This window comes from Lepus europaeus, chromosome 12, assembly GCF_033115175.1.
Source record: "Lepus europaeus isolate LE1 chromosome 12, mLepTim1.pri, whole genome shotgun sequence".
NCBI classification, from domain to species: domain Eukaryota; kingdom Metazoa; phylum Chordata; class Mammalia; order Lagomorpha; family Leporidae; genus Lepus; species Lepus europaeus.
The window spans coordinates 83,592,235-83,613,322 of NC_084838.1; the positions used below are offsets into that span (position 1 = coordinate 83,592,235).

Sequence of the window (21,088 nt, forward strand, 5' to 3'; positions counted from 1 at the left end):
AACATAAGTTTACATAATTGCATTTTCATTTTATGAAAATCTTTTCATAAAAACTAGAAGAGTAGCAATATTTTATATTTTTGTAAGTCACTTTAATGTTTGATTTAACAGCAGGAAACTCATGTTTATTTCTCCACCTATTGTATGGAAAGATCACATAGCTTCTAGAACTTTCCAATGTATAGAGAGTGAAAAGGTGAATAATGTAATAATATAAGAAGAATTTTGAGACCCTCTGTGCATTATCATATTTTTGTTAGACAACAACTCATTTATGTTATTATGATCATATATAAGATGAATGTAAAAAATCTGATTTCCTTTATTTTATTTATTTGTTTTTAAAAGATTTATTTATTTATTTGAGAGGCAGAGTTACAGACAGAGAGAGGGAGAGAGAGAGAGAGAGAGAGAAGTCTTCCCTCTATTGGTTCACTCTGCAAATGGCCTTAACACCCAGAGCTGGGCCAATCCAAAGCCAGGAGCCAGGTGCTTCTTCTGGGGCTCCCATGTAGCTACAGGGGCCCAAGCACTTGGGCCATCTTTCACCACTTTGCCAGACCATCAGCAGAGAGCTGGATTGGAAGTGGAGCAGCCAGGACACCAACCAGCGCCCGTTTGGGATGTCAGTGCTGCAGGCATAGATGTAATCTATTATGCCACAGCTCTGCCCCTTTATTCTTTGTTTCTCTGAGTTAATGTCTTATTTTCAAATTATTTTGGTTTACCATGTACATGTAGCTCATTTATGTCTGAACTGTACCTTACTTGTCAAAGTCTCCTCTAAATATTTAGTTACAGCAGGGATTCTCTTTCGTCTCCTTGACAGAATGTCTGCATCCATTTACTTCTGTGGTTACAACTGTTTCTTCCTAGACCTCTGCCCAGCCATCGTCTTGGGACTTCTTTTCCTTGTAAGCCTGGATTTCTGTTGCCTCTCATTTCTGTTGAGTTCCTTCATGACGGGATCCTCTGTCTTGTTCTGCGGCACAAACTTGGGGGCCAGAGTGGATGGCTTTTGGCTTTGAATGCTAGCTCTTTGCTTCCTAGCTATGTGACCTTGGCACTTCTGGGTGCCTCGGTTTCCTCATCTGGAAAACAGTACCTTCTATGTAGGTTTCTCATGAAGAGCTTATGTGCTAATAGGGGAGCACTTCAAGAAGTTTATGGAAAGCTAAAAGATAATGTGTGTAGGGGCTGAAACTGAGACACAGTGGATTAAACTGTTGCCTGTGGCACCAGGATCCCATATAGTCACCGGTTCGAGTCCCTGTTGCTCCACTTCTGATCCCGCTCCGTGCTAATGCAGCTGGGAAAGCAGTAGAATATGGCCCAAGTGCTTGGGCCCCTGCACCCTTGTGGGAGACCTGGATGAAGCTTCTGGGTCCTGGCTTCAGCCTGGCCCAGCCCCAGCCATTGTAGCCATTTGGGGGAGTGAACCAATGGATGGAAGATCTCTCTCTATGTATGTATATCTTCCCCTCTCTCTGTAACTTAACCTTTCAAATAAAATCAATAAGCCTTTAAAAAAAAGATAATGTGCATTTTCCATAAGTAAATCACGTGGAAGAGTTCCTAGAGCATATTAAGCACATGAAGATGGAGATATTGTTGTTATTGCTGTTATATTATGGTAGGTTTCATCTGTTGGTAGCATACATCTTGTAGTAGCCTTCTAAGAAAAGGAGCCTGTGACTTGCAGACATGAAAATGCCTTTATTCTGTGCCACATTTGACCAGTTGTCTGGTTGGTTATTTGGAATCTAGGTTGAAAACAGCGGTCCAAGGCCTCAGTGAATTTATTCTGGCCCTTATCTGAAGCTGTGGTGTGCATTGTTTCAGCCTTCCCCAGAGCCTGCTTTAGGATTCAACTTTCTGATAGCCCATGTCAGTCATTCATTCCCTCTGGCTTTCAAATTTCTTATGCTGTTTCTTCAGTTATATTCCTTGTGTTTAAGGAATTTGTGTTTTTTAAATAGTTGCTTATTTTATTTTTAATCAGTATACTTTTAGATATTACTAGTCCCTATCTATGTGCAGCCAACTAGAAGCAGAACTCTTCTCTAACAGTCAAAAAAAGAACAGATATTCAATTTTAAAAAGAGATGTATGTATTTATTTGAAAAGCAGAGTGAGAGAAAGAGGGAGACAGAGAAAGAAAGAGAGATCTTCTGTCTGTGAATTCATTCCCTAATGTCTACGACAGCCAGGGACTGAAGAGGCTGAAACTAGGGCCCAGAACTCCATCTAGGTCTCCCATGTAGGTGGCAGGAACCCAAGTACTTAGGCCGTCATTTGCTGCTTCCCAGATGCATTAACTGGAAGCTAGATCAGAATCAGAGACAGGGCACCGTTGTGGCACAGCGGGGTAAGCTGTCACATCCCATATTAATGCATTTGAGTCTTGGATGTTCCTCTTCCAATCCATCTCCTTGCTAATGTACCTGGGAAAGCAGCGGATGATGGCCCAAGTGGGTAGAACCTTGCCACTCATGTGGGAGACCAAGATGGAGTGCCTGACTCCTGTCTTCCCCTTGGCCCAGCCCAACCCCAGGTGTTGCAGACATTTGGAGAGTAAACCAGTGGTTGGAGTATCTCTCTCCCTATCTGTCTGTCCCTCTTTCTCACTCTCTACCTCTGCCTTTCAAATAAATAAATAAATCTTAAAAAAAAAAAAAAAAAAAAAAAAAAAGAACCAGAAGTGAGTTTTGATCCCAGGCACATTACCAGTACGGGATGCAGGCATCCCAAGCCACAGCTTAACTCACAGTGCCATTCCTTCCCCCCAGATATTAAACTTTAGCAGAGGAATGTGGGCCTCCATTGAGAGAGACTTTATACATTTACCAAATAATGTTGCACGATTCCCTGTACCTGGCTCTGGGTTTGGGGGTGAAGGAGGGAGGCATGGGTTTGGCCTCCTCTGCTTTCTGTACAACATCTGGTTTCTGTTGTGATATCTTATTCATGCATGAAGTCTGCTTGCTGGAGGGGGCATAGGAGCCTTCACAGAAGGTTCTCTGTGACCTCATGTCCCCTTGGCTGGAGCCCAAGAAAACACTAGAGTGAATGCTGGGAGACTGCAGTCTGCACTATGGGGCTTTGTTTTTTCATGCTGTGTTAAGTTCTAGGGAACCCCAAGAAGTTTTCCAGACCACTCTGGAAGGCCGGCCATCGTTAGGGCCTCAGCGGTTGATTTCGATGTGAGACCTCAGAGTAGCTAAGCAGTTCCTGGCAGTGAGTCCTAGACAGCAGTCAGGCACCAGAGACCACCCTCCCAGCAGGAGGCAGAGACCAGGTATTGCCAGAAAGAACTCCACCCAGAATGCAGGGCCTCTGCCTTAGATCTTATCTGCTTCCTGCTCCTTTCCTTGGCCTGCTTACCGTGGCATTTGTTTTCCTTCACTTGAATCACAGTCCTCTGAGACACTTGCATGGCTCTGATATCAATCACAGTAGTTGGCATTTTTCTCCTGTCACTGCAGCTTCTGGACCATAGAACAATAGTCCTTGGAGAATTAGTGAAATTGAGCCCAGAAGTAGTCACTGAGACTGGAGGCCAACTAAGCTAACTTAGACCATGCTTCCTGCTGCTGACGGGTGTTAGCTTGTAGACTCCTCTATCCATCAGCTCTTTGTTTATGCATTACTCATATAGATGCATGCATATGGTGTGTGTGTGTGTATGTATGTGTGTATGTGTGTAGGGTACTTGAAAATAGTCCTAAAAATGGGCTTTAAAATATTTGCTGCAAAAGCTTTTTCAAGTCCATTTATATGAAAGGTCTTTCAAAAGTTCATGACAAATGCATATTATTTAAAAAGTATGCAAGAATTTCAACTGTTTTTGCACCTGAGTAAACTTACCTTTTCATTCCATCTTTCCACAAACTTTTTGAAGCCTTGTTTTTTTCTTAAGAAAGGTATTTCCAGGATTTTATTTCTTTTTTTAAAAGATTTTATTTATTTATTTGATTTGTAGATTTACAGACAGTGAGAGGGAGAGACAGAAAAGTCTTCCATTCACTGGTTCAGTCCCCGAATGGCCGCAACAGCTGGAGCTGAGCCAATCTGAAGCTAAGAGCTTCTTCCAGGTTCCCCACACGGGTGCAGGGGCCCAAGCACTTGGGCCATCTTCTGCTTCCTTCCCAGGCAATAGCAGAGAGCTAGATTGGAAGAAGAGCAGCTGGGACTAGAACTAGCGCCCATATGGGATGCTGGTGCTGCAGGCAGAACATTAACCTACTGCGCCACAGTGCCAGCCCCTTCTAGGATTTTTATTTATTTATTTATTTATTTATTTATTTTTTATTTTTGATAGGCAGAGTGGACAGTGAGAGAGAGAGACAGAGAGAAAGGTCTTCCTTTTGCCGTTGGTTCACCCTCCAATGGCCGCCGCGGTAGCGCGCTGCGGCCGGCGCACCGCGCTGTTCCGATGGCAGGAGCCAGGTGCTTCTCCTGGTCTCCCATGGGGTGCAGGACCCAAGGACTTGGGCCATCCTCCACTGCACTCCCTAGCCACAGCAGAGAGCTGGCCTGGAAGAGGGGCAACCGGGACAGGATCGGTGCCCCGACCGGGACTAGAACCTGGTGTGCCGGCGCCGCAAGGCGGAGGATTAGCCTGTTGAGCTACGGCGCTGGCCCCCTTCTAGGACTTTAAAAAATGCTACAAGAGATAGGAAGAATTAATTTTTTAAAAATAAATTTCCATTTATTTCATCTGTTTGAAAGGACAGAGATAGAGTTCTCCCATTCACTGATTTACTCCCCAAATGCCTACAACAACCAGGATAGAACCAGGCAGAAGCCAGGAGCCTACATCTCCATCTGGGTCTCCCATGTGGGTGATGGGGCCCTGGGAACCTTGGCTGTCATCTGCTACCTCTCAGAAAGAGTTAGCAGGAAGTGAGATCAAAGTGGAACAGCTTGAGCCAGCACTCTGATTTGGGATGTGGGTGTCCCAGGTGGTAGATTACTCTACTGTGCCACAGGGCCCACCCTAAGAGAATTAATTCTTATCTATAGTGGTTTTGTCTGGACTTAGAATTACTTGAGTATAAATTACACAGAAGAAAATTTGCCTATTGAGATGTTCTTTACTACAGTTAATACCAGCAGAACTCTTAATGCAGGTTAACAAAGGCATCCAGTGCAATTTCTTCCTATGTTGCATGGATGTATCAGAATCCAAAGAAGAAAATCCTGATTGTTCTTCGAGGAGTGTGTGTGTGTGTGTGTGTGTGTAGTCACAGAAATATATTACATAAATGCACTTAAGAGTTCTGAAGATGCTATGCCATGTAAACATGTAATAAGATATGTATTATTGCTTTTTTTTTTTTTTTTTACAGGCAGAGTTAGACAGTGAGAGAAAGAGACAGAGAGAAAGGTCTTCCTTCCGTTGGTTCACCCCCTAAATGGCCGCAACGGCCAGAGTACAGCACCGATCCGAAGCCAGGAACCAGGTGCTTCCTCCTGGTCTCCCATGCAGGTACAGGACCTGAGCACTTGGGCCGTCCTCCACTGCCCTCCCGGGCCACAGCAGAAAGCTGGACTGGAAGAGGAGCAACCGGGACAAAATCCAGTGCCCCAACTGGGACTAGAAACCAGGGTGCCGGCGCCGCAGGCAGAGGATTAGCCAAGTGAGCCATGGCACCAGCCTTGCTTTGCTTTTTAAAACTAAGAAATTAAAGAAAATCTAGCCTGAGTCACACATTGCTCTTTCTTTATAGCTTTTTTTATTTATTTATTTTTTTTCATTTTCTCCTCTATGGAGTGAAATTTCTCTAACTTATACCAGTAAGTGTGAAGTACTGGGATAAATGTGACTTTTTTTTTTTTTAGATCTGGTTCATCTTGAATATAGAAGCATTGCTAGTCATATCTGGCAGATTTTATTTGTATATTGCCACGGTGGCTCATGTTTTCTGTATTGTAAGTCCTCACATATTGTGCTCTTATTCAAACTGAAATCTTGGTATGATAATCAGTGGTTTGGAGGCTTCTAATATACAGATCTCCTCACCTGTTAATTGCTGTGAACACAATCCTTCACTGGATTTACCACCACTCCACGCTTCTCATGTGATACTTAACTATTTGAGTTGTTGAAGACAAGAGCACTTGGTAGTTGATTAAAATGAGAGGTTTTTTTTTTTTTTAAATCTTGCAACAGCAAAGTAATTGAAAACACATTCCCATGGCCACTTTTATAGTGCTGGGCAAGGTATGCCTCTCATACCTTTCTTTCCCATTGCTCTGTGTTCCTAATAGAGTTTTATTGAATTTTGATTGAGTAATAGCATTTACATGACAAGACTCTACTGCTTTTCAGAGCTAAGCAGATGGGGTACATCCTGGTTGGTTTTTTCATCATTGCATGACTGATTTCTTTGGAGGCCATAATCACTTCCCCAACTCCATTTATTTGCTCTGATTTCAAGGTTGCTGTTAGAAACCCAGTCTTCTAGTCTGCTAGTTGTTTAAATCTATTTTCAGTACATTTATTCCCATCTGTTATCCCATCAGTTTATCTTCCTGAAAGACATCACTTCCAGAGTTGCATGTGCTGTGGAGGCCTATGGGTTGTTACATAGCCAGGGATGTCCCTTTGACACAAGCCTGGGGATTACCTCTTTCTTCTTATGTCAGATCCCTTTTCCAGTTCTTTCCCTTTCTTGGTTAATACTTCAGTTTTAATGGTGCTGGTTGTCCAGTAGCTTCCAGAGAAAGAATTCATAAAGTTAAGTATTGAGATCTTGCCTGTTTTCCAATGTTTTCATTTTTTAAAAAATATTTTTATTTATTTATTTGAGAAGTAGAGTTACAGATAGTGAGAGGGAGAGACACCCCCCAAATGGCCACAACGGCCAGAGCTGAACTGATCCGAACACAGGAGCTTCTTCCAGGTCTCCTACATGGGTGCAGGGAGCACTTGGGCCATCTGCCACTGCTTTCCCAGGCCATAGCAGAGAGCTGGATCAGAAGAGGAGCAGCCAGGACTAGAACCTGTGCCCATATGGGATGCTGGCACCTCTGGCGGAGGGATTAACCTATTGTACCACAGTGCCAGCCCCTAATGTTTTCATTTTATCATGACTTTGGTTAGTAGTTCATCTGGCTGTAAGAATTCTCAGCAGGAATATGGTGTTATTCAGTGCTTAGAAAGTATTGCTCCATTGTTCCTTGGTTCCTGTGGGTTCTGTGAAGGGTGAAGCTGCTCTGATTCTGGATCCTTTGTGTGGCTTAGGTATTCCCCCTCCCTGCAAGCACAGATGATGATCTATCCCTTGTGTTTCACCCTCTCAGGAGTAATGAGTGGATCTTGATGTGAGTCTGTTTTGCCTTTTTTTTTTTTTAAGAGACATTTTATTTAATTGAAAGAGTTATATATATATAGAGAGATTGATCTTTCATTTGCTGGTTCACTCCCTAAATGTCAGCAACAGCCTGGACTGGGCCAGGCTGAAGCAAGGAGCCAGGAGGTTCATCTAGGTTCCCACATGAGTGCAGGAGCCCAAGGACTTGGGCCGTCTTCTGCTGTTTTCCCAAGTGCCTTAGCAGGGAGCTAGATTGTAAGTGGGGCAGGAGAGTGCCCATATAGGATGCTGGCATTGAGGTGGTGGCTTAACTTGTTATGCCACAGTGCTGGCCTCTGTGTGGGCATCCACTGTGCTGGGGCTCTAGAGAATTTGTAATCTGGAAACCAACCATTCCTAAATTTTGGGAGGTAGTCTTGAATTATTATTTGATGGCTTCCTTCCTTTTCTCTCTTTCTCTTTTTCTAGAACTCCTGTTATTCAGAAGGTCAACTCCTCGTCTGTTTCTCTGAATATTTTTTCGTTCATTTTTTCATCCGATTTGTCTATTTGCTTAACTACCTGAGAGTTTTTTCTGAACTGTATCTTTCAGTCCTTCTGTTGCGATTCTCATCTTTGCTCTCATGTTATTAATTTTCAGGGGCTCATTTTTATTTGGTAGGTGTCCTGCTCATGTGGTTTCCTGTTTGTTCTAGTCTTCTGTTGCTGTGAGACGCACCACCTCAAAGATAGTGGCACACAACATAACCATTTAATTTTTGCTCACACATGCTGTGGGTCTGGAATTTTGTTAAGAGGCAGGTGTTGTGGCACACCTTGGGATGCCTGCATCTGAAATCAGAGTGTCTGGGATCAATTCCTGCCTTTGCTTCTGGTGTAGCTTCCTGCTAATGCACACCTTGGAAGGCAACAGGTGATATCTCAAGTACTTGGATCCTTGTGGGAAACCAGATGGAGTTTCTGGCTCCTGACTTCAGGAATTTTGGGAGCAAGCCAGCAGTTTGAATATTTCCCCCCCCCCTCATTCTTTCAAATACATAACAGTAATAGTAATAATGAAAAAGAATTTTGGTAATACTGCAGTGAGTCAAAGAATTGGAGTCATCTCCTGGCTTCCTCATTCACACGTCTGACGTGTGGGCTGCAATGATGTCAAAGACTGGATCGGTCCACTGGGGTACCTCTGGCTCTCCATGAGGCTTCTCACACACCCTGGGAGCTGGTTCTGAGAAAGGAAGATTTTGGAGAACAAATTCTCCAAGGCAACCCTGCAGAAGCTTTGATGTTTCACATGACCTAAACTTAGTGGTCACATAGTATCACTTCTGCCAAATTCTCTTGGTCAACAGTCATAAGTTTGCCCAAATTAAAGGAGGAGAGAATTTGTTTCTTGATTGGTGAGGTCCTGTTACAGAACTGTTCTAGCTGTCTGCAGAAAATATAATCTGGGCCTCTTATTTATTTTTCATGAATGCAGTATCCTTTTTTTATCTCCCTGAAGATAGGAGAGGTGGGTTTTTTTGGTCCCTGCACACTCTGTTTCCTGTGTACATTTGAGGACCTCTCAATTGAGCAGTGTATCTAAGTGTTTTTTCTCCTGGCTTAGTAGGATTCCCTAGGGAATACGGTTATGCCTCAGCTTTACAGTGAAAGTTCTGGGAGATGAGAGATGAGGAATAAACAAGCTAGACATCAGGAAAGAGATCTTGATAGTCATCATGCTTTGAGGGCGTGGACCCTGCCTTCCATTATGCCTTGTGTATCCCAACCTGGGGAACATCTGCAGAGAATACATCTTGGATCTTTGTCGGGTTTGAAGTGGAGACCTAAGTACTTTGTAAACAGTTGTCAGTTAATACTTTTTTTTCCCTTCAAAATATGGTATATTTGATGCTCAAATGACATGTTTTTGAAAGACAGACAGTGATAGATCTCCCATCTGCTGATTCACTTTATAATGCCTGCAGCAGCCAGAGCTGGGCCAAGATACAATCAGGAGCCAGGTACTCAATCTGGGTCTATCTACCATGTGGCTGACTTCTCCCAACTACTTGAGCCGTTGCCTGTTACACCCCAGGATGCCCATTAGCAGGGAGTTAGAACCAGGAGCTGAGCTGGGATTGTAACCTACACACTCCAATATAAGATGTGGGTGTCCCTTATGGCATCTTAACTGTCAACAACAAACACCCCCAAATGACTTATTTTTAAAATTTTATCAGTGCTCCTGAATTCTGCATTAAACCAAGACAGATGAAAGAGTTGTCTTTGCAGAGTGGCAGATATCAACATGTCCAGATGAACGCCAGGAGGTTATTGTCTGATGAATGGGCTCCAGATCAATGGACCCTTTTGCCCAGCAGTTACAGCGACTCTTGGCCATCCTGTGATTACAGCACACAACAATGCTGATGACACACGCTTCAAGTCACATCCCCTTATATATAACACCCCAAATAATTGCAAGAGCATCTTTCAACACTAGATGAATGTATACAGTGCATGAGCACATAAATTCAACATTTCTGTTTGTATTGACTCTTTCCTGTGGCAATATTTCTGCAATCTTTCAATAATACTGTCAACTTTTAAACAGTTTGTTAAAATAACCTTTCTTTAAAAGAAAAACTGCTTATCACCCAAATGCACTCATAAACACATAGGAAATTAATCCTATCAAACTTCTGTGGAAGAGAATTTATTCTTTCCAAAAGGGTTAATACGTATGTTTGAAATAAACTTACTCCCAGTTCTCTTTTGTCACAAAGGACACAACTTGAAAAGATAACTGCAGGATCAGGGTTGTGCTTGCAGAGATTGGAAAATAGTTTCATACAAAGCAAACTGGTCTATATGATGATGTAATTCTGTTATCAAGTTGGAATTCTACTACTCTAGGCTAAAGGTCATTTGGCAATACTCAAGATTTTATTGGCACATGCTCCAGTGGTCAGAACTTGCCAACTGAAAGTATAAGGTTAGATATTATACAGTGATAAAGTGGATGATCTACAAAACATTTGCTGGGATTAGCACATTGGGAATATGACCTTCTATTAAGTCAATAAGAATCAATATTACTTCCTCTGTTGAATGCCCAGGATATGGTTCAAGAGTCTCTAGTGTTTTGTTGAATTTATTTTTTTGCTTCATTTTAGGTTTGAAGGGCAAGGGCCAGCTAAAGGCAAACCTGCATCTAGAGAATGCAGTGTCAACGTCAGTCTCTTTAGGTAAAATCTTATTGTCCACATGGAGATGTTTTTCCAGGGAAATCTGATTAATCAGGTCTTTCCTGGGCTCGTTTTGCTGTCCAGTATATATCTGGAGGCAGTAGTACTTGCTTCATCTCCGTCTCCATTGTCACAGTCCTCATTTCTTCTAATACTGAATTATGAAAAGATTCATGCACACAGTAAAGTCGAGCCATTTTTTACCATGAGCACTTATACATTCATATCTAAGTCATACCATGAATATTTTACTCACTGCTCTATCACACACCTGTCTACCTATCCATCCCTCTACACGCTCTCATTTCCTAATGTGTTTCAAAGAAGATTTCAAGACATCAGTCCATAATCCTCACTTTCAGCTCCTTCTCGTCCCTGTCAGGTTTTTGTTTTTATTTGTTTGTTTTCCACAAAGAAACCTTTTATTTAAGGAATAAAAACTTCATGCATTTCATAAATACAACTTTAGGAATATAGTGATTCTTCCCACCATACCAGATATCTCACCCCTCCTCCTCCCTCTCTCATTCCCAGTACCATTCTCCACAAAGATCCATTTTCAATTAACTTGATACACAGAAGACCAACTCTAAACTAAGTAAAGATATTAACAATTTGCACTAAAAAAAAAAAAACAAAACTACTTCTCAACAGTCAAGACAAGGGCTGTACAGAGTCATTGCATCTCAAAGTTAATTTCACTTTTTTTTTTTTAGAAACTTAATTAACTTCAAAGAAGCACCCAAGAATGATACATCTTTTGGGAGCAGATGTAACTGTAACTTATGAGAAATAAGAACATACTCCACTTAATACGTTAAAAGAAAGTCCTTGAGAAAGAGTTTTATCGTTAATTAAGGAAGCACCTAAGAAAACAAGCAATGGAGTTGGACACTTAGGCATAACTAAAACTTAGGAGACATAAGAATATCTTCCACTTAGTACATTAAAATGAAATAAATCTTTGAGGACAAGATTTACTGCTAACTCTCATAATACAACTCTTTGAGGACAGAGGTCCTGCATGGGAAGTTAGTGCGCAATGACTCCTGTTGTTAATTTAACAATTAACACTCTTATGTATGATGTGAGTGACCACTCAATTCTCTTGACATGAACTGCTTAGGTTATGGAAGTCTTTTGAATTTATAAACTCTGTTAAGTATTTAGACAAGGCCATAAGCAAAATGGAAGTTCTCTCCTCCCTTCAGAGAAAAGTACCTCATTCTTTGATGATCACTTTTTTCTACTGGGGTCTCATCCACTAAGGTCCTTTATGTAGGACATTTTTTGCCATAGTGTCTTTACTTTCCATGCCTGAAATGCTCTCATGAGCTTTTCAGCCAGACCAGGAAGCCTTAAGGGCTGATTCTGAGGTCAGAGCATTACTTAAAGTGATTGTCATTCTATGAGTTTGCTGTGTGGACTGCTTGCCATGTTGGAGCACTCACTCCTTTTAAATTCTATCTATTATTATTACCAGACACTTAATCCTATATATGTGATCACTTTTAACAATCCTATCCATATGATCTCTTTAACACTTAAGATGGTATTTTTACCACCCATCTTAAGGGGACTTGGGGTCCCATGGCAAGTTTTTAAACTGTACCCTTAGAAGTAAGTCCATAGGAATGTCTGCAGAACTAAACAGCTTTACAGTTACAAGCTTCATACACCTCATAATTTCAACTTCAGGAACATGGTGATTCTTTCCACTGTGCCTGCTTTCTCACCTATACTCACACCCCTCTAACTCCTCTCTCTCTCTTATTCCCACTCTTATTTTTTACTAAAATCTATTTTTTGTTGACTTTATATACATATGATTAACTCTATGTTAAGTAAAGAGTTCAACAGATAGCATGGAAAAGAAAAAACTGTTCCTCAACAGTCAAGACAAGGGCAGCTCAAGTCATCCCTTCTGGAATCATCAATTTCACTTCTACAGATTGCCTTTTAGATGCTCAATTAATTATTATAGGTCAGGGAGAACAAATGGTGTTTTTAACTTTTTGGCCTGGCATATTTCACTCATCCATTTTTTTGCAAATGACCAGATTTCATTTGTTTTTACTGCCATATAGTATTCCATGGTGTACCCACCCCATAATTTCTTTATCCAGTCTTCAGCTGATGGGCATTTGGGTTGATTCCATGTCTTAGATATTGTAAATTGAGCTGCAATAAATATAGGGGTGCAGATAACTCTTTCGTATGCTGATTTCATTTCCCCTGGGTAAATTCCCAGGAGTGGGATGGCTGGGTCATATGGCAGGTCTATATTTAGATTTCTAACATATCCATACTGTCTTCTATAATGGCTTTAGCAGCTTACATTCCCACCAACAGTGGATTAGGGTACCTTTTTCACCACATCCTTGCCAGCGTTTGTTGTTTGTTGATTTCTGTATGAAAGCCATTCTAACTGGGGGGAGGTCAAGCCTCATTGTGGGTTTTATTTGCATTTCTGATGGCTAGTGATCCTGAGCATTTTTTCATGTGTCTGTTGACTATTTGGATTTCCTCCTTTGAAAAATGGCTGTTTAAGTCCTTGACTCATTTATTAAATGGGTTGTTTGTTTTGTTGTTGTGGAGTTTCTTGATCTCTTTATATATTCTGTTTATTAATCCTTTATCAATTTGATAGTTTTCAAATAATTTCTCCCATTCTGTTGGTTGCCTCTTCACTTTCTTAAATCTTTCTTTTGCAGTACAGAAACTTCTCAATTTGATGTAATCTCATTTATTAATATTGGTTTTGATGGTCTGTGCCTCTAGGGTCTTTTCCAAGAACTCTGCCTATGCCAGTGTCTTACAGGGTTTCCCCAGTTTCTCTAATCATTTGATGGTGTTGGATTGTAGATTTAGGTCTTTAATCCATTTTGACTGGTTTTTTTTTTGTTGTTGTTGTTGTTTTGTTTTTGTTTTTGTTTTTGACAGGCAGAGTGGATAGTGAGAGAGAGAGACAAAGAGAAAGGTCTTCCTTTTTGCTGTTGGTTCACCCTCCAATGGCCTCTGCGGCTGGCTCATCGCGCTGATCCGAAGCCAGGAGTCGGGTGCTTCTCCTGGTCTCCCATGCGGGTGCAGGGCCCAAGGACTTGGGCCATCCTCCACTGCCTTCCCGGGCCATAGCAGAGAGCTGGCCTGGAAGAGGGGCAACTGGGATAGAATCCGGTGCTCCAACCGGGACTAGAACCCGGTGTGCCGGCGCCGCAAGGCGGAGGATTAGCCTATTAAGCCACGGCGCCGGCCTTGACTGGGTTTTTGTGTAAGGTACAAGGTAAAGGTCCTGCTTCATACTTCTGCATGTAGAAATCCAGTTTTCCCAGAACCATTTGTTAAAAAGATTGTCATTGCTCCAGAGATTGGTTTTAGCTCTTTAGTCAAATATAAGTTGGTAATAGATGCTTGGATTGATTTCTGGTGTTTCTGTTCTGTTCTAATGGTCCATCCATCTGTTTTTGTACCAGTACCAGGCTGTTTTGATTATAATTGCCCTGTAGTGCATCTTGAAATCTGGTATTGTGTTGCCTTTGGCTTTGTTTTTGTTGTATAAGATTGCTTTAGCTATTCGGGGTCTCAAGGGTTTCCATATGCATTTCAGCAGCATTTTTTTCTATATCTGAGAAGAATGTCCTTGGTATTTTGTTTGGAATTGCATTGAATTTGTAAATTGTTTCAGTAGTGTGGACATTTTGTTGATATTAATTATTCTGACCCATGAACATCGAAGATTTTTCCATTTTTTGTATCTTCTTCTATTTCTTTCTTTAATGTTTTGTAATTCTCATCATAGAGATCTTTGACATCCTTGGTTAAATTTATTCCAAGGAATTTGATTTTTTTTGTAGCTGTTGTGAATGGGATTGATCATAGAAGCTCTTTCTCAGCTGTGCCATTGTCTGTGTATACAAAGGCTGTTGATTTTTGTGTATTGATTTTTTTTTTTTTTTTGGACAGGCAGAGTGGACAGTGAGAGAGAGAGACAGAGAGAAAGGTCTTCCTTTTGCCGTTGGTTCACCCTCCAATGGCCGCCGCGGTAGCGCGCTGCGGCCGGCGCACCGCGCTGTTCCGATGGCAGGAGCCAGGTGCTTCTCCTGGTCTCCCATGGGGTGCAGGACCCAAAGACTTGGGCCATCCTCCACTGCACTCCCTAGCCACAGCAGAGAGCTGGCCTGGAAGAGGGGCAACCGGGACAGGATCGGTGCCCCAACCGGGACTAGAACCCGGTGTGCCGGCGCCGCAAGGCGGAGGATTAGCCTGTTGAGCCACGGCGCCGGCCTTGTGTATTGATTTTATATCCTGCAGTGTTACCAAACTCTTCTATGAGTTCCAATAGTCTTTTAGTGGAGTCTTTTGGATCCCCTACCCTCTACGTAGAATCATGTCATTTGCAAATAGGGATAGTTTGACTTCCTCCTTCCCAATTTGTATCCTTTTAATTTCTTTTTCTTGCCTAATGGCTCTGGCTAAAACTTCCAGGACTACATTGAAAAGCAATGGTGAGAGTGGGCATCCTTGTCTGATTTCAGATCTCAGAAAGAATGCTTCCAACTTTTCCCCATTTAATAGGATGCTGGATGTGGGTTTGTCATAGATTGCCTTGATTGTGTCGAGGAATGTTTCTTCTATACCGAATTTGCTTAGGTATTATATTTTATCAAATACTTTCTCTGCATCCATTGAGATAATCATATGGTTTTTGTTCTTCAGTTAATTAATATAATGCATCACATTGATGATTTGCGAATGTTGAACCATCCCTGCATACCAGAGATAAATCCCACTTGGTCTGGGTGAATGATCTTTCTGATGTGTTTTTAGATTTGATGGGCTAGATTTTGTTAAGGATTTCTGCATCTATGTTCATCAGGGAAATTGGTCTGTAGTTCTCTTTCTCTGTTTTATCTTTTTCAGGTTTAGGAATTAAGCTAATGCTGGCTTCAAAGAAAGAATTCTATTATTACTAATTTTATTTTATTACTAATAATATTGTCTATTTTTCAATAGAAGGACTTAGAATATACATACCTAGTGTGACAAGGTAAAACATTCTCATTTGATTAGTGTCAATACTTTGCCTTTTTTTTTTTTTTTAAGATTTATTTATTTGAAATTTACACAGAGAGAGGAGAGGCGGGGCGGGGGGGTCTTCCATCCCTGGTTCACTCCCCAGTTGGCCACAACAGCCGGAGCTGAGCTGAACTAAAGCCAGGAGCCAGGAACTTCTTCTGGGTTTCCCACATGGGTGCAGGGGCCCAAGGACTTGGGCCATCTTCTTCTGCTTTCCCAGGCCATAGCAGAGAGCTGGACTGGAAGTGGAGCAGCCGGGTCTCGAACCGACACCCATAAGGGATGCCTATGCTTCAGGCCAGGGTGTTAACCCACTGCGCCACAGCGCCAGCCACATTCATCTTCATTCATAAATGAGAGCTTTGTGGGGTACAGAATTCTGGGTTGAGAGGTTTTTTTCTCTTAAGACTTGTACTATATCTCGCCATTCTCTCCTAGTCTGTAGGGTTTCTGATGAGAAGTCTCCTGTGAGTCTATAGGAGATCCTCTGAAAGTAATCTGATGTTTTTCTCGTGCACATTTTAGAATCTTTTCTTTATGTTTTGCTGTGGAGAGTTTGATTACAATATGTTGTGATGAAGATCTTTTCTGGTCATGTCCGTTAGGAATTCTGTGTGCTTCCTGTTACTTGGATTTCCCTTTATGTCTCCAAACTAGGGAAGTTTTCTGTTATTATTTCACTAAAAAGGCCTTTTAAAAAAATTTATTTATTTATTTAAAAGTCAGAGTTACACAGAGAGAGAAGAGGCAGAGAGAGAGAGAGAGGTCTTCCATCCGATGGTTCACTCCCCGATTGGGTGCTACAGCCAGAGCTGCGCCAATCCGAAGCCAGGAACCAGGAGCTTCCTCCTGGTCTCTCATGTGGGTGCAGGGCCTAAGGACTTGGGCCATCCTCCACTGCTTTTCCAGGCTACAGCAGAGAGCTGGGTCGGAAGTGAAACAGCCGGGTCTCGAACCAGCGCCCATATGGGATGCCCGCGCCTCAGGCCAGGGCATTAACTCGATGCGCCACAGCACCGGCCCCTAAAAAGGCCTTCTAATCCTTTCTGTTTTCCCACGCTTTCAGGAACTCCTAGAACCTGTATGTTGAGGCATTTGATAGTATCCTGTAGATTCCCAACAGTGTTTTTCAGTTTTCTGATTTATTCTTCTTGCTTTGGTCTTACTGTATAACTTCCTGGGATTTTTCTTCTAAATCAGATATTCTTTCTTCTGCTTCACTGAATCTGTTGTTAAGGCCTTCCACTGCATTTTTTATTCTATTGAATTTTTCATCTCCAAGATTTTTTTTAGTTCACCAACTCTAATCTTATTTAGACAAGGCCCTAGTCAAAGTGGAAATTCTCTCCTCCCTTCAGAGGAAGGTACCTCCTTCTTTGATGGCCCATTCTTTCCATTGGGATCTCACTCACAGAGATCTTTCATTTAGGTCATTTTTTGGCAGTCTTGGCTTTCCATACCTGAGAAACTCATGGGCTTTTTATCCAGAGTGCTGTTTAGGGCATTTGTCATACTATGAGTCTGCTGTGTATCCTGCTTCTCATGTTGGGTTGCTCTCTCCTTTTTAATTCTGTCAGTTATTTTAGCAGACACTGATTTTATTTATGTGATCCTTTTGACACTTAATCCTATCTTTATGATCAGTTATGAACTTCAACTGATCAACTTTAACTAGTAAGGTGGCATTGGTACCTGCGAACTTATTGGGATTTGGAGTCCCATGGCACATTTCTAGCTTTACCTTTTTACACTTTTACTTGCTGCCCCTCACCTTCATTCTTCCTGAGTTCATTTCATCTGTCTTCCCAAAAGTTGTATCTAACATCCTTCCAGTTCAGCCTGAAAGACTCATTTAGTGTTTCCTATAGGATAGGTCTACTAGCATATGTCCTCTTAGTTGTTAATCTTTTTCAGGACCCCCTGTACTCATAATCACTTTTCTCTTACTGTTTCCAAGATTCTTGTCTTTGATTATGGAGTGTCTAAGTGAGGTTGTCTTTACCTTTATGCAATTGGAGCTCACTGAGCTATGGCATGCAAATTAACTTTTATTTCAGTTTTAGTAGAGTGGTTTTTGGAACAGCTTTAAGTTTACAGAAAAATGGCAAGAAAGTAGAGTTCCCATAACCCTTCCCCCCATACATACTTTACTCTATTGTTACCATTTTTAGTGTGGTACCTTTGTTGCAGTTAAACTAATATTTACATATTAATTTACATTTTTTTAAGATTTTATTTGGGGCTGGCACCACAGCTCATTAGGCTAATCCTCTGCCTGCGGCGCTGGCACACCGGGTTCTAGTCCTGGTCAGGGCACCGGATTCTGTCCTGGTTGCTCCTCTTCCAGTCCAGCTCTCTGCTGTGGCCCGGGAAGGCAGTGGAGGATGGCCCAGGTCCTTGGGCCCTGCACCCGCATGGGAGACAAGGAGAAGCACCTGGCTCCTGGCTTCGGATCAGTGCGGTGCGCTGGTTGCAGCGCGCCGGCTGCAGCGGCCATTGGGGGGTGAACCAATGGACAAGGAAGACCTTTCTCTCTGTCTCTCTCTCTCTCACTGTCCACTCTGCATGTAAAAAAAAAAAAAAAAAAAGATTTTATTTGGGAGAGAGGGGGACCAACCTCATCCACTGCTTTACTCTCCAAATGCTTGCAGCTGGGAGCTGGGAACTCAATCCAGATATCCTGTGTGAAGCAGGAGCTAAACCACTTGAGCCATCACCAGTGCACAGAGATTTCCTTAAATTCTTTGAACTAGTAATTAATTCTAACAGGAATTAATTTGTAAAAGGTATTTATTTATTTAGTGCTTTGATATTTTAGTGGTTGAAATTTAAGTATTTTAGCAGAATCTCCTCATATGTGCTTTCTAATAGAGGTTTAGAGTAGAGTGGTGGTCAAGTTTGTTGGAAGAAAATGAGTTGAACAACTAATTCAGTTGTAGGATTTTCATTAATATTCTCATGGCCATTGAGAATCTTCATTGTGGGGATAAGACACATTGTATTTTTCAATCACATTGGGCCATTAAACTGTTTCTTGGCCCAAATTTTAGCAAATGCTACTAGAGTTTGAACTAAGTGTTACAATGTTTTGAAGCCTTTAGCAATCCACAAATATAATGTTAGAAAAATAAGTAAGACTAAAGAGGAGAAAATTTTTAAGTATTTTGGGCAGTTTCCTTTATAGCTTTTATTTATTTATTTTTATTGGAAAGGTAGAGAGACAAAGATAGACAAAGAATGATTTTCCCTCCACTGGTTTATGCCCCAAATGCCCACAACTGGGACTGACCAGGCCAAAACTCAGAACCTAGAACTCCATCCAGATGTCACACATACGTGGCAGGTCCACGGGTACTTGAGCCATCACCTGCTGCCTCCCAGGGTGTGCATTAGCAGGAAGCTGGACTTGGAAGCAGAGCTGGACCTTGAACTCAGGCACCCTGATATAGAATGCCCATGTTCCACCTGGTATCTTAACCTCAGTACCAACTACCTGTCCCAAGAAGGAAATTTTGAATGAGAGAAATCAACCAGCCATGATTTTGAGGAAAAAAGTAAATACATAAAAGTTGTTTGCTAGCATGCTTTATGAGTGTGTGGGTTCAAGTTTGTATAAGTCTTTCACACATTTCTTTCTGTTTCACAGATTTTTTTTTTTTTTTAAAAGCCTCATGGGACATATTACCATTGCTGGCTGCCTGGTGTGTTTAGGAAGCCCGGCAGCGTGAGAGGTATCTGAATTGGCACAGGCATTTCCTTGATTCCGAGCACTAGAAGACCCAGACCTGCCTTTATTCTAAATGGTAGACAATCTCATCTTATTTGCATCATTAGTATTCACAGATGTTTAAAAGTTTCAGTTCCAATTCTGGTATTAAAAGCCAGCTTCAAGTTTCTGTGAATCTGGGGCTGGTGTTGTGGTGCAGGAGGTGAAACTGCTGCTTGCAATGCCAGCATAGCATATGGAAGTGCTGCTATGCTTCCAGTCCAGCTTCCTGCTGGTGCCTCCAGGAAGGCAGAAAAACACGGCCCATGTGCCTGAGTCCCTGACACCCACATGAGAGTCCAGGATAGAGTTCCTGCTCCTTATTTCAGCCTGACCAAGTCCTAGCTGTTGCAGTCACTTGGGAAGTGAACCAGTGGATGGAAAATGTCTCTCTCTCTCTCCCTCTCTGAATCTCTTTCTCTAAAGTAAAATTTTTTTTTTCAAAATCTCTATAAATTGGAGGGGAAGGGGAGGCTCATGGTACAGCAGGTTAAGCCTTTACTTGCAACACCAGAATCTCATTTTAGAGTGCCTGGTTGAAGTCCCAGCTACTCTGTTTTCAGTGCAGTTTGGGAAGGCAGCTGATGATGGCTCAAGAACTTCGGGCCTTTGCCACCTGCTTAGGAGACCTGGAAGGAGTTCTTAGCTGCTGGCTTCAGCATGGCCTAGACCTGTCTCTTGTGGCCCTTGGGGAGTGAACCAGCAAATCAAAGATATATTCCTCCCTTTCTCCCTCTGGTTCTGTCTCTCTGTCATTCTGCCTTTCAAAACAATAAATAAATAATTTTCAAAAATATTGTGTTAAGTGAGGAAAAGAACATATATACTAGGTAGGTTTTGCTAAATTTCGTCTTTGATGTATATGAGGGTACTTCAAGAAGTTTGTGGAAAAATGGAATTAAAAGATAAGTTTAGGGGCAAATATTTGAAGTAGCAGTTAAAACGCCACTTAGGATGCCTGCATCCTGTATCTGAGTGCCTGGGTCTGCATGCCTGCTCCACTCCCTATTCTAGCTTCCTGCTAATGCTAACCCTTGCAGGCACCAGATGTTGGCTCAGGAAGTTGGGTCCCTGTCACCTATGTGGAAGACCCAGATTGAGTTCTCAACCAGCTCCAGCTGTTGCAGGCATTTGGGGAGTGAACCAGTGAATAAGATCTCTGTTTCTGTCTCTTCCCCCCACCCACCCCCAATCCTGTCACTCTGCCTTTCAAATAAATAAATAAATCGTTAAAAGAATTCTCTATAAACCTGGGGTCCAGTTGAACAGCAAGTTAAACCAACACTTGCAAAACAGGCATCCCTTATCAAAGTGCCAAGTCCTAGCTGCTCTGCTTCTGATCTAGCTTCCTGCTAATGTACTCGGGAAGTCAGTAGAAGATGGACCAGTACCTGGGTCCCTACCATCCTTGTGGGAAACCAGGATGGGGTTTCTGGGTCCTGGCTTTAGTCTGGTGTTGGGGCTATTTGAGGAGTAAATCAGCAGTTGGAAGATTTCTCTCTGTTTCCCTCTCCCCTTCCTCCCCTCCCTCCCTCCTATCCTTCTCTTTCTCTCTCCTTTCTTCTCTCCCTCTCCATCTTTTTCTGTTGCTCTGCCTTTCAAATAAATACACAAAATAAGTCTTTTTAAAAATCTCTGTAAATCTGTTATGAAGACAATTGATAGTATTTGACTTTTTTTTTTTTTTTAAGAATAAT

The 21,088-nt window shown here is 42.0% G+C and overlaps 1 protein-coding gene across 2 annotated transcripts in view; it reads left to right on the forward strand.

Annotated features, from left to right (window-relative positions):
* The window catches only part of GCNT1 (glucosaminyl (N-acetyl) transferase 1), a 52,506-nt gene that overhangs the window by 27,479 nt on the left and 3,939 nt on the right, over positions 1-21,088 (forward strand). The gene's annotated exons all lie outside the window — the stretch shown is intronic.